Here is a 12178-nt window from a genome sequence, read left to right as displayed (position 1 = left end):
CTTTGTCATTATCGTTACTGTCTGTGTATGTGCACACTTGCTTTCTGTGGACAGCTTCTTGGAGTTGGTTCCCTTCTAATTTTCTGTGAGTTCTTGGAATTGAATTCAGGTTGTCAGGTTACTAAGCAAGAGCTTTACCTAATGAGCCATCTAACCTGCCCCACTGTTTTATCTCTTTTGAAACAGATTCTCCCCCTATAGCCCAGCCTAGCCTGTTACTCACTATAGAGCCCAGGCTGTCCTCCACCTCTTGGTGAACCTTCTACTTCGATATCAGTGCTGGGATAGTAGGAGCCACCAAGCCAATATCAGTTCCATTTCCCTTAAGAATCCCGATTAATGCAGACACTTGCAAGCCCATGTGAATACCGACTGCATTCTGTTCCTGGGTGTTAAGCAGAGGCAGCCCACAGCTAATGGCCACAGGAGCCTGCTCCATAGGGCCGTTTGAAATGTGCAGCTAGCTCCATAAAACCAAGCTGAGATAGAAGTGTAAATATCAGAGAAGACACATTTCTGTGCCCCAATCTCACAAGCCTGTCACTTCAGTGCAAGAGTCCCAGGAAAGGGGAGAGGATCCCTCAAGGTATCCTGCAAGAGCTTGAGAGCACAGTAACGAGGCAGAGCTCACCAAGATCCCCTCAGAAGCAAATGCACCATGGCTTTAAGGTTTAAACAACACATGGAAGGATAGCTCAAATTCCCCTCCCACACACACCTCTGCAGACCGTTCAGAGCTGCTGATGCTCCTGGGAGCACCGTCTTTCTGTGCTTCCTGCTTATGGTAACGTAGCCTCACTCAGACCAGCAGATATAAAAGGGCCAACGCACTGCACAGATAAACACTGACAACAGTCTCCATCACGAAAGCCACAATTAACTTTTGGTGAGTACCTACTGTGTGCCAGGCAGATGCAGCCACCAGGTAAGCTTAGAGAACTAAGCACTGTAAACTGTAGGCGCTATCCTGAGACTCCTTCATACCCTGGGTGTTAATTCCTCCTCCTCTCCGCCATGCTTTGAGTGCACACGTGCATGTGCACCCACACACACGTACACACTTTAAAATCATCATCATCATCATCATCATCATCATCATCATCATCATCATCATCAGACTTAATTTACTTATTTTTCTTGTATAAAACTTTTAGTAGCCACAGCTGGAGTCTGGGTCCTCTGAACGGAGACTCTGGTGTGGGTTTCCACAAGATGGTCAGTGAGTTCCTGATCAGGAATCTTGGTGAACAGATTCTTTTTCCAGAAGTCAGGGTTGAGGTAGCTGCAGGTTTTGAAAATGGCATCAAAGGTGGCCTTGGCAAAGCTGCCCAGGGTGGCAATGCAGCCCCTGGCTGATGTACAGTAGTCATCCATACCAGCCATCAGCAGCAGTTTCTTGGGCACACGAGCAGGACGATGCCAGTGTCTCCGAGGCAGAGATGAGCTCCACCTGTGAGAGTCAAAGTAGCCTGTCACCTTACACAGAACAGTGTGGGGCTTGCCTGTCTTGTGCCCCCTGTAGCCTCTCCACACTGGGACAACGGAAAGCTTGGCCAGGATGCTGGCCCCTCGGATAGCAATGGCCACCACCTTGGAGCACTTGGCACCAAGACCAACATAGCCATTGTAGTCCCCAAAGCCACCAAAGGACTTAAACCTGGTCCAGTGGCCAGCCGCAGTCTGCTTCTGCACCGGCAGTCTCTTCATTCTTTAGGGATGTGCCCAAGAAAAAGCCAATGACCTCGGATTCCTTAATGGGCAGTGAGAACAGGTAGAGCTCCTCCAGGGACTTGAACTTCATGTCCTTGACCAGGCGTCACCGCATGGTGACAAGGACCCATTCCTGGTCTTTGGCTTTACCTCCACAAGCCCCTCATCCTGGTCCTCTGGGCCACCCCTCGACACTGGCATCTTCTGGGTGTTTCCCCAAAGAAGAAGCAGCCTCACGTGTACTTTTGTAATGTCTTGTGTGGCCCAGTCTCATCTCAAACTCCTGGGTTCAAGTGATTCTTCCAACTAAGTCTGTAGATGTGTAACACCATGCAAAAATGTGACTGCTGTGCCAACATAGCTTTTTTTTTTAAATTGTTTTTGTTTTTTGTTTTGGTTTTTTTTTTGTTGTTGTTGTTGTTGTTCTCGTGTGGAGCAGGGAGCAGATGTATGCCATGCTACATGTGTGCATCACAGGACAACCTGCAGGGATAGGTTCTCTCATCCCATCATGTATTGCTTGGGAATTTTACTCAGGCCACCAGGCTTGGTTACAGGCACCCTTATTCCCTCTCACAGGCCTTCAGTGTAGTTTCTGTTTGTTTGTTTGTTTGTTTGTTGTTTGTTTGCTTGCTTCCTTGCTTCTAGATTCACCTATTTTATGTATATGAGTGTTCTGCCTGCACATGTTTTAAACTTGACCTTTTAAACTGAGGGTCTGGAAAGAAGCCACACCTTGTACCGAACCTCCTGCAAGGTCGGTTAACTGATTCACACTTCAATGATGGCACCGGGGAGATGACTCAGCTGTTAAGAGCACATGGTGCACTTGGAGAAGACCTGGGTTTAGTTCTTATCACCCACGTGGTGGCTCAAACCATCTGTAACTGCAGTTCTACGGGATCTGACCCCATCTTCTTGGCCTCTTTGGGAATCAGGCACAAAGGTGGTGCACATACATACATACATACATGCAGACACACACTCATTCACATACAAAGAAGTAAATAAATCACTTTTAAGGAAAAACTTAAATGATTTTGGAGAGGTTGTAATATTGCAAGTTCAGAGCTTAATTACAATTTATCTTGACCTGTCTTTAGCCTCCTAAATAGAGATCCCTTGCCTACCTCTGTATCTGAACTAAAATTTGTGTGCCTATAGGAAAAAACAAACAAACAAACAAAACCTTTTAAAATGTATTAATGCTAGTTCCTACCACCCAAAAAGCTAAGCCTGCCATCCGATAGCATCTGAAACCTTTGGCTGAGATGTCCCTGCTTTGCTGTAACCCACCCACTCAATATTTCCACCAAAACATTTGTGAGAGTACTTCCTACATCCTAACCACTAGACCACCAGAGACGCGACCACCAATGTATTTGCACAGTGCCTCGATGTGTGACTTTCTCTTCTGGTACTGTAGAAACTTCAAACTGTCACCATATTGGAACATGGAATCTGCTCAGAATCCGTGTTCCTGTGTCGTAGTCACTTACAGTTGGCTTCAGAATAAACTATTTCGTATCCCCTTGGAGGTGAGAATTGTTTGATTTTTGTATGATGATCCCAGAGATCCTACTCTGGGGACCAGTGTCTCCCCTGCCCATATTGGCTTGCCAGAGAGACTGATGACGAGGGCTGTAATTCAGTGGTAGAAGGCACCAAGCTTGTGTGAGGCCTTAGGTTCATTCTCTGGTGCTACCAAGATTAAACAAATAAACAAGCGGAACAGTCAGGCCAGGTGCGGAGGAACAGGGATGTGACCCGAGCACTCAGGAAGAGCTACCAGTGGGTTCCGGGCCATCCTGGACTACATGAGATCCTATCTCGAAAAAGAAAAGGGAAAAAAAAATGTAAAAATGCTATATGCAAGCCGGGCAGTCGTGGTGCAGGCCTTTAATTCCAGCTCTCAGGAGGCAGAGACGGGTATATCTCTGTGAGTTCAAAGCCAGCCTGGTCTATAGAGGGAGTTCTAGGACATCCAAGCTTACAGCGAGAAACCCTGTCTCAAATAACAACAACAACAACAAAAAGCTATATGCATACAGCTCTACATAGAAAAGACCCCTGTGTGGCCAGTAGGGTAGATTAGTGGGTAGTAATATTTCCTTTAAAAGCCTGAGTTCCATCCCTCGAACTCTCAAATACCCGCCTTACAACGTATGCACACACGCATGCAAACACTAAGTACAGTGAAATTACAAAAGTCCCATGGAACTTTAAACACAGTGAAAAGCTCCGTGAAATCCGTCTCGGCCACCGCCGCTTCCCTTGCAGGCTGTACAGAGCCTGCATACAGGAAGCTTTCACAGCATCTGTAGTATTAGCAAACAATTGGCTGAAGAACTGATTTCTAGGTGGTAGATCCCTGTGGGCTTGCTTTCTGTCCAGGTACGCGGTTCCAGTATCCCAATCGTCTAACTCTTCTACAGTGAACATGGATTTCTTAGGGAGGAAACACACAGAATGCTCGGAATGTGGCTTCAGTGGTCGAGAACTTGCCTTGGTGTGCTGATGGCCCCGGGTTCCATAGGAAGCCGGACAGGGAAAGAAGGGAGAGATGGAAAAAGGAAGAGGGGGAAGGGAGGAAAAAATAAGTGGAGAAAATAGAGCCTGGGCTAGACTTGGTGGTTCATGCCTGAAACCCCAGCTCTTGGGAGCTAAAAGTAGGAAGATGAAAGCTAGCCCTGCCTACAAGAGACCCTGTCTCAAAAACAAAAGTGGGGGAGTGCCCTGAGGTCATCTTCTAGCAGGAGAATCCCAAATCTGGTGCCTGAATAAGTACAGAGGGTGACTGGGTTCCCAGAATCTCCTTGATCTGATTCCTAAGAGAAATGAGAAGGGGGGAGTGAGGGGGGATGGGGGGATGGGGGGGATAGGGGCGGTGGAGCGAGGTCCAGCAGGCTGCCCTTGCATTTCTGTGGGTCACAATACATTCTCTGCTGTGGTGGGTTTGCTGGGTGAAGGAGAGAAGCATGTCCCAGAATAGCTTCGCGAGGACTCTAAATGATTCATAAAGCACGTTTCCTTTCCAGCAGAGGCAAGGCCTGAGTCTTGGCTGACTCTTTCAGGCTGCTTTGGAGGCAGCCTAGCCGCTGGCCCTGGAACCTTTAGAAGCAAACCCCTTCCTCTAGAAACCGGCCCTGTACTGTTGTGTCAAAATCCATAGTCCTTCCAGACCCGGGCTGGCCCAGCCCAATCCATGAATGCTGAGGAAGCCAGGAACAGTCAAGCAGATTTAGATGTTCTCTTGACCTTGAGGCAGTTAACTCGGCAGAGCTATCTTGTGGGGCCCAGCAGAGTTCTGGAATAAAAGAGGCGAGACCTCGTTGGCCTGTTGGAGCTCTACTCTTTCGTTCAGCTTTGGTCACCATAGTGACTTCATTCTGAAGCCGCAACCCTGCTGTTATTTCTTCATATTCATTTATAATAAGACCACCCTTGAGTTCTCCGCCCACTGGGGAAGCAAGTACCGGATGCATTGGAAAACGAGAGGCTAATGCAATGGGGCCTAGGATGGTAGGAAGGTCCTCTGCTGGGCAGAGGGGCAAAGGTCAGAGCTGGGAGGGAATTCAAGTGCCTCTGGGTCCCAGCCCCATTGTGGTATAGCCAGGTTTGAAGCAGAAGCCCTGAGCCTTGGCCTTGTCGTTCTCATTGCATTTGGTCACGATAGAAGCACAGAGCCCTATTGCTTGGCTCTTGGTCTTTTGCACCAAGCTGGGTTCATACTTAGCAGGATTATCAAAAGTTGTGGCAATCAGATCCTAAGCCTTTCATTAGTGGCCTAAACTAGAACTTTTGTTGCCAAAGACGCACATCTGACACAGATTTGCAAGTGCATTAGCTCATTTCATTCTAAAAATTATAATGCTCTTTAAAAATGAGAAGCCTGGCTGTAGGTAGTTCAGGCTGCAGGGTCATGGTGGTCCAGGCCTGTAAGCTCAACATTAGGGAGGCTTGGGAGGACTAGGAGTTCAAGGTCATCCTCAGCTACTTTGTGGAGGCTGCTTGGATACACAAGAACCCGTCTCCAAAGAAGATGGGGGTGAGAGCTTGAGAAAGTAAGAGCAGAGTGCTGCCAAGTGGTGGTGGCACATGCCTTGAATCCCAGCAGGCAGGTGAATCTCTGTGTTCAAGGGCAACCTGGTCTACAGAGTGAGTTCCAGGACAGCCAGGGCTACACGGAGAAACCCTATCTCATATTAAAAAAAAAAAAAAAAGTCTTAAAATTAAAACAAAAAACAAAAAACAAAACAAAACAAAACAAAAAAAACCCAACCTGGAGCGATGACTCAGCAGTTAGAGCATTTTTAACCCATGAAAGTTTGGATCTCCAGAACACACTTAAATGGCCACTCAAGGGCTCAGGAGGCAGAGAGGAGGATCCCCAAGTCAGCTAACTAGCTAGAGGAGCCATATCAGTGAGCTCTGGGATCAACTGAGAGACCTGTCTTGATGAGAGGTAGAAAGCAATCAATGAAGACTCCAGAAATCAACCTTGGGCATCCACAGGCACGTGCACGTGCATATCTGCATTCGTGCCCACAAATAAGAGAACACTCAGAAACATACACACTACACACCTACAAAAAACAAAACAAAACAAAGCCTGAGACTTACAGTCAGGGACAAATGGGAGTCCTGACTATTTAACAATACATGATTACACACACACACACACACACACACACACACACACACACACACTTTGGGGAATGAAAAACCACCAATATATAAAGCTTTACCACACAACATGTGCAGATTGGAGGGTGTTTTGTTTTCTTTTGTTTTGTTCTGTTCTGACAGTCTTTCTGTGTAGCCCGGGCTAGCCTTAAACTTGGCATCCTCAGGCTGGAGAGATGGCTCAGCAGTTAAGAGCATTGACTGCTCTTCCAGAGGTCCTGAGTTCAAATCCCAGCAACCACATTGTGGCTCACAACCATCTGTAAAGAGATCTGATGCTCTCTTCTGGTGTGTCTGAAGACAGCTACAATGTACTTATATATTAATAAACAAATAAGTCTTAAAAAAAAAAAACTTGTCATCCTCTTGCCTCTGCTTCCTGGGTAGGATTATAGGCCATTAGCCCTGGCCCAACCCCATTCTTTTTGTTGTTGCTTGTCCCTTCTTTCACTTGACTTCTGAAACAGGCCTTCCTGTAACCCAGGCTGGCCTTGAACCCCTGATACTGCTCCCTCAGCCTCCCTAGGGCATATCCTGACGGCCTGCAGGGCCATTCCTCACTAGTGACTAGGAGTGTCACGAAGCTCATTCATCCAGGCAGTGACTTTGGAGTCTCTAAGCTGTGTGGTCCGTTCCTTGCTATAGTACTTCACGCATGCGCATATAACTTTCCTGAGCCCAGGAGACCATGCTTCATCCAGTGACTGTGAAGATTACATGAACATGCATGAGGACAACAGCACTGTGAAGTGGGCTTAAAGCAGTTTCTATTATTGGAAGATCTGAAAGTGGTTTCTTCCTATAACTACAGGGAGGATGTGACTGGTCTCCATTCTACTCACCCTGTTGCCCAACCAAACCTACCCCAAGGTCTTCTTTTACTTCAGGACAACCAGGAAGAAACAGAGGCGAAAGGTGAGGGGGTAAAAGATACACCTCAAGCAAGACTAGTCTCAGGAGAGTACAAAAAGACACTTGCATCATTAGCCACCCGTTAAATGCAAACTTCGAGGAGACAGAGTTACTCACTGGATAGCTATGGAACATCAACAAAAAGACGAAGGATCGGTTGACTGCGCCATTCAAATGAACGGTCTGTATATGCAAATCCATTGCGACTGAAAATAGTTGGGTAGTAGCCTAAGGCTGGGGTAAATTTGGAGATAGTGAATAAGCTAAGGCCTTTTTGGAGCTAAGGCTGTAGGTGATTAATCCATTCTAATCTCTCTGGCGATAACGCCTCCCCTCCGATACTCCTGAGTCATTACTTACTAAAATCTATATTTCATCTTTGCTACAATGGGCGGGAGGGACTGCTCTTCCCCGGTTCTTACATCATTGGTACTCTGTTCTCTGCAGCTCTCAAGCCTGCATCTTATTCCTTTCCCCAGCATGGCAGTTCTGCTTCTTCTGGGCTCCCTTGCCCACAAATCCTAAAGTCCCGCCTCTATCTCTCTGTCCAGCCAACCATTGGCTGCCGGCAACTTCATTTACCAATCAGAACCAACTGGGAGCAGGGACGCTCCGCATCTCACATGCTGGATTTTCGTGCAATTTTGGGAACCCAATTAACATAATACAAGCATTAAACCAAATCCACAACAGAGACTTAGCTACATCACCAGCCACTTCCTTTGTGCTTTGAGACAGGGTCTCCGTAAGTCATCTAGGCAGGCCTTGAACTTGTGGTCCCCCTGCCTCAGCTTTCAAAGTAGATATCGCCTGCACCATCCCGTTATTCCTTGCCCATATGGGCGATTTGTGAAACTTCTTCCTGCCATCTCCCCTTTATCTTTCTGGTGGGATGGAGAGTAAATATCATTTCCCTTCCTGGTAATGCAATAGTCAGTTTCTCAGTTACAGACACACACGGCCAGCTCCTCATAGAGCCATGGACTAAATACATAGTTTTGGTCCAAATCCCTAGGAAGTTCCCATATAACATTCTATATAAACCTGGTAGATGAGAAATGAAACCGCTCATTGACGGGGCTATAGAAAACTCACACTCTGCCTGTAAACGGTCCCTTGAGTGTCTTCATGAGTTCATGGCTTTCTCTGTGAGAAACTCAGCAATCCAAGCAAACAGCAGGCTTGGGACACCCATCTCCCAAGAGCTCACTGCCAATCTGAAGGCCACAGGGTGTTGTTGCTGTCTAATCTTGATCGGGTTCATTTCTCTGCCAGTTAAAGAATTAAAAGGCAGGAAAAATCTCGAGTGTCACAGGTAACAGTGAGGGTGGGGGGTTAGGGAAGCTGAAACACTTAGACAGAAGCACATAGAATCAGTGGCATTGTATCTCGTTTTGTCCAGCTTGGGCATTGTCTCTTGGAGGCCTGCTCTTTTCAGAGGGGAAGTGGTGGGGGAGTGGATCTGGAGCAGAGGGGAGGTGGTGGGGCAGAGGTGAGGAACCTGGAAGGAGTGGAGCGGGGGAAAATTGTGGTCAGGATGTATTGTATGAGAAAAGAATCTATTTTATATAAAATAAATAAAACGAGAAACAACAGAGGTGGGGAAAGAGCTTTTTACTAGGGGTGAGGAAATGCACACATACAGGAAACACAGGGAGAGAAAGACGATCCATGAAGCAGGTTTACAGGGTGGGGTACGGGGTTTCGGAAGCTGAAGTTTCTTCAGGCTCTCCTTGGAGGGCCGTGTGTTTTAAAGCCTTTGAAGGGTCTTCTTCCCCTGATTTAGGGTTGGTCAGTTTGAAGACAATGAGGATAGCTAATTGGCCTACAACTGTCTTGTAAACAAGTCCTGATCTGGCTTTGAACTTGCTGATCCGGTTCATGGGCAGGGGACCCTGCCAGTAGGAAAAAAGCCCACAAGGCCTGTACTTAAAACTTTCCTGCCTCAGGTCAGAAAGGTGAGAGAGAAGCCATCCATCTTGGAAGTTTCCATTTTTATACTACCCAAAGTCATGGCCCTCTCCATATCTGTCAGCCTACTAGGGAATCGGTCTAACTCCCAGTCTCCCAGTATATGTCTGAGCTTAAGTCTGCTAGCTGCTGTCACCAGGCTCTGAGTCAGACTGAGGTGGACGAAAGGAGAATTCCTGCACTAGAGATCTGCCTACTGTCCGAAGCACTGTACCACCAGTGGATCTGTATCTCACTTGATACTCATTATTTCCTTTAATTTGTGAAGTAAGGCTTACGGACCAATTCTGAGGTACCTGAAGCCAGATCTGTGTTCTAACACACACATCCTTGCCATAGTGGCTGTCACTTATTGATGCCATAGGCAGCCTCAGAGTCCCTCTGAACTCATAGTTCTCATAGTCTACCACCGACAGATCCAAAGCAGCCCTCAGACACATGTTCTAACCATTCGTCTGAATGGTTTCTAAGGCCTACCCAACTCTATTCTGGGTTACTCTGAACCTCTAGGTCTGCAATCACAGTAGGAATGGGAGCTGTAAGAACATGGGCATTAGCCAGACCCAGTGGTACCAACCTGTAATGCCAAGCTATTAGGGAGCCTAAGTCAGGAAAATCATTGTTCAAATGTTCACAGGCTACATAACTTCAAAACCAACCTGGATCACATGAGCCTGTAACTCAGTCAGTAAAGTCCCTGACCCTTTAAAACAGGTACCAGATTCCAATCCCTTGAACCCAACTTACAAAAGAAAAAAGAGTCAGGCATAGTAACAGGTTTGTGAGCCCAGCATTAGGAAGGTAGGGAAAGATAGTTCGTGGTGTTGTGTTTTACAAAAGGCCAGGAAATGTTTGGTGGGGCGCAATATGGTGCAGTGGGAGGGGTGCCTGGGTGGGCCCTGGCTGAGGCATTCCTTCCTCCTGAGGTACCAGGTATAGTGTAGAATACATTTTATTTAGGGCATGGGAAGGGAAGTTGAGAAAGGAGTAGAGAGAGAGAGAGAGAGAGAGAGAGAGAGAGAGAGAGATTGGCCAGGAACATGTGGAGAGGGGGGGAGGGGAAAGGAGAGGAAAAAGAGGGTTAGGGAGAGAAAAGAGTCAGAGAGGCCAAAGGGCAAAGAGAGAGAAGGCCAAATAGTCCCTTTTATAGCAAAACAGGACAACCTGGCTGTTGCTAGGTAACCACTGGGCAGATCGGAAAAGGAATGCTAACACCTGCAAACTTGCTGGCCATCCAATGCAGACTATTTGGGGATGTCTAGGCCACTGAGGGACTCTGTCTTTAAATAGATAAATAAGTAAACAAAGAATCAGGTAGAGGTCTCTTGAGGAGTGACAAGGATACCAAAGTTTATCCTCTGGCCTCCACATATGCATGGTCACACTCACGTGCACACACCCACGCAAAAGGAGTGGGGGATACGTGGAGATATAGCTCAGTGGTAGAAGATTTGCCTAGCATGTGAAAGCCATACATTCAATCCCTGGTTATATAATCCCCAATCTCTCTCTCTCTCTCTCTCTCTCTCTCTCTCTCTCTCTCTCACACACACACACACACACACACACACACACAAGCCAGGTGTGAAGGCACATGCCTGTACTCACATGTTTGTAATCCAAAGCACAGATAAGAGGAACAGGGAGTCCACAGGCAGCCTTTGTCTACATAACAAATTTGAGGCCAGTCTAGGTTACATGAAATTCTGTCTCAAAACAAACAACCTCCCCCAAATCCCTCAAAAACAAAACACAAAAAAACAAAAAACAAAATTAGGGATCAAGAGATAGTTCAACAGTGTGTGTGGGGCGGGTGTAGCCCTGGCATGATATGGTTAAGGGAGGTTTTATTTAGACATGGGAGGGTAGCACCTGGAAGAATCCAGAACAGAGAGAAAAGAGAAACAGACTGGACATGACCAGGGCAGGGCTATCTGTGAGAGAAGGGAGAAGAGACAGAGACTAGAGAAAACAGAACGTAAAGAGCAGGTTGGGGGTGGGGCAGAGAGCAGCACCTTGTCCTTCTGAAGAGAACAAATGGCTGTCTGGGGGAAGGGAAACCTGGTGAGGTCAGGAGGGCTAGGATGCTTAGTGTGGACTTTAAACCATCTAACAGGTACTTGTGATACTGGGAGAGCTGGCAGGCCAGCATGAGCTTTGAAATGCTGATAGGCGCTATAGGTAGCCATGTGTCCCTTCTGCCAGAGGTAAGAAAAATGACTCCTTTTAAGGGATGAGAACTGGCTTCACGAGTTCCTCAGAAATGCCTGCTTTTGTCTAACCACAAGCATCCTCCTATAGCCTAGGCTGAGCTCACTAGAGTTCACCAGATCTACACACCACTTTTTTGGAGTCTGGGGAGTTGGAGTGGCCCTTGGGCCTGACCACCAGTTAGAGCACACACTGCTTTTGCAGAAGAAGCCCAGAGTTTGATCCCAGCACTCATGATAGGTGTCGAACCTGTAACCCAAACTCCAGAGCTTCCTTTACCCTTTTCTGGAACAACGGCACTGACATGCACATACCCGCACACAGACACACATTCATACACCTAATTGGAAAAAAAAAAAAAACTTTTTAGAAAAGTCAGAAAATCTTGGCTAAGCCTAGTCCCACGTACCTGTAATCCCAACACACTACAGAGGTTGAGGCAAGAGGCTCGAAAGTTTGAGGCCAGCCTGAGCTACATAATGAGATTCCATGTTGAAAGTGAGAGAGAGAGAGAGAGAGAGAGAGAGAGAGAGAGAGAGAGAGAGAGAGAGGGAGAGAGGGAGGAGGAGGAGGAAGAGGAGGAGGAGAGGAGGAAGGGGAAGGGGAAGGAAGGGGAAGGAAGGGGAAGGGGAAGAAGGGGAAGGGGAAGAAGGGGAAGGGGAAGAAGGGGAAGAAGGGGAAGGGGAAG

General features: G+C 47.2%; 1 pseudogene; it reads right to left on the bottom strand.

The window, feature by feature from the left end:
- Positions 1 to 1101: 1101 nt before the first annotated feature.
- On the bottom strand, positions 1102 to 1984 carry Rps2-ps35 (ribosomal protein S2, pseudogene 35; annotated as a pseudogene).
- Positions 1985 to 12178: the final 10194 nt, after the last annotated feature.

The sequence above is a fragment of the Rattus norvegicus genome, chromosome 10, assembly GCF_036323735.1.
Source record: "Rattus norvegicus strain BN/NHsdMcwi chromosome 10, GRCr8, whole genome shotgun sequence".
NCBI classification, from domain to species: Eukaryota; Metazoa; Chordata; class Mammalia; order Rodentia; family Muridae; genus Rattus; species Rattus norvegicus.
This window is presented reverse-complemented; position numbering and strand designations above follow the sequence as displayed.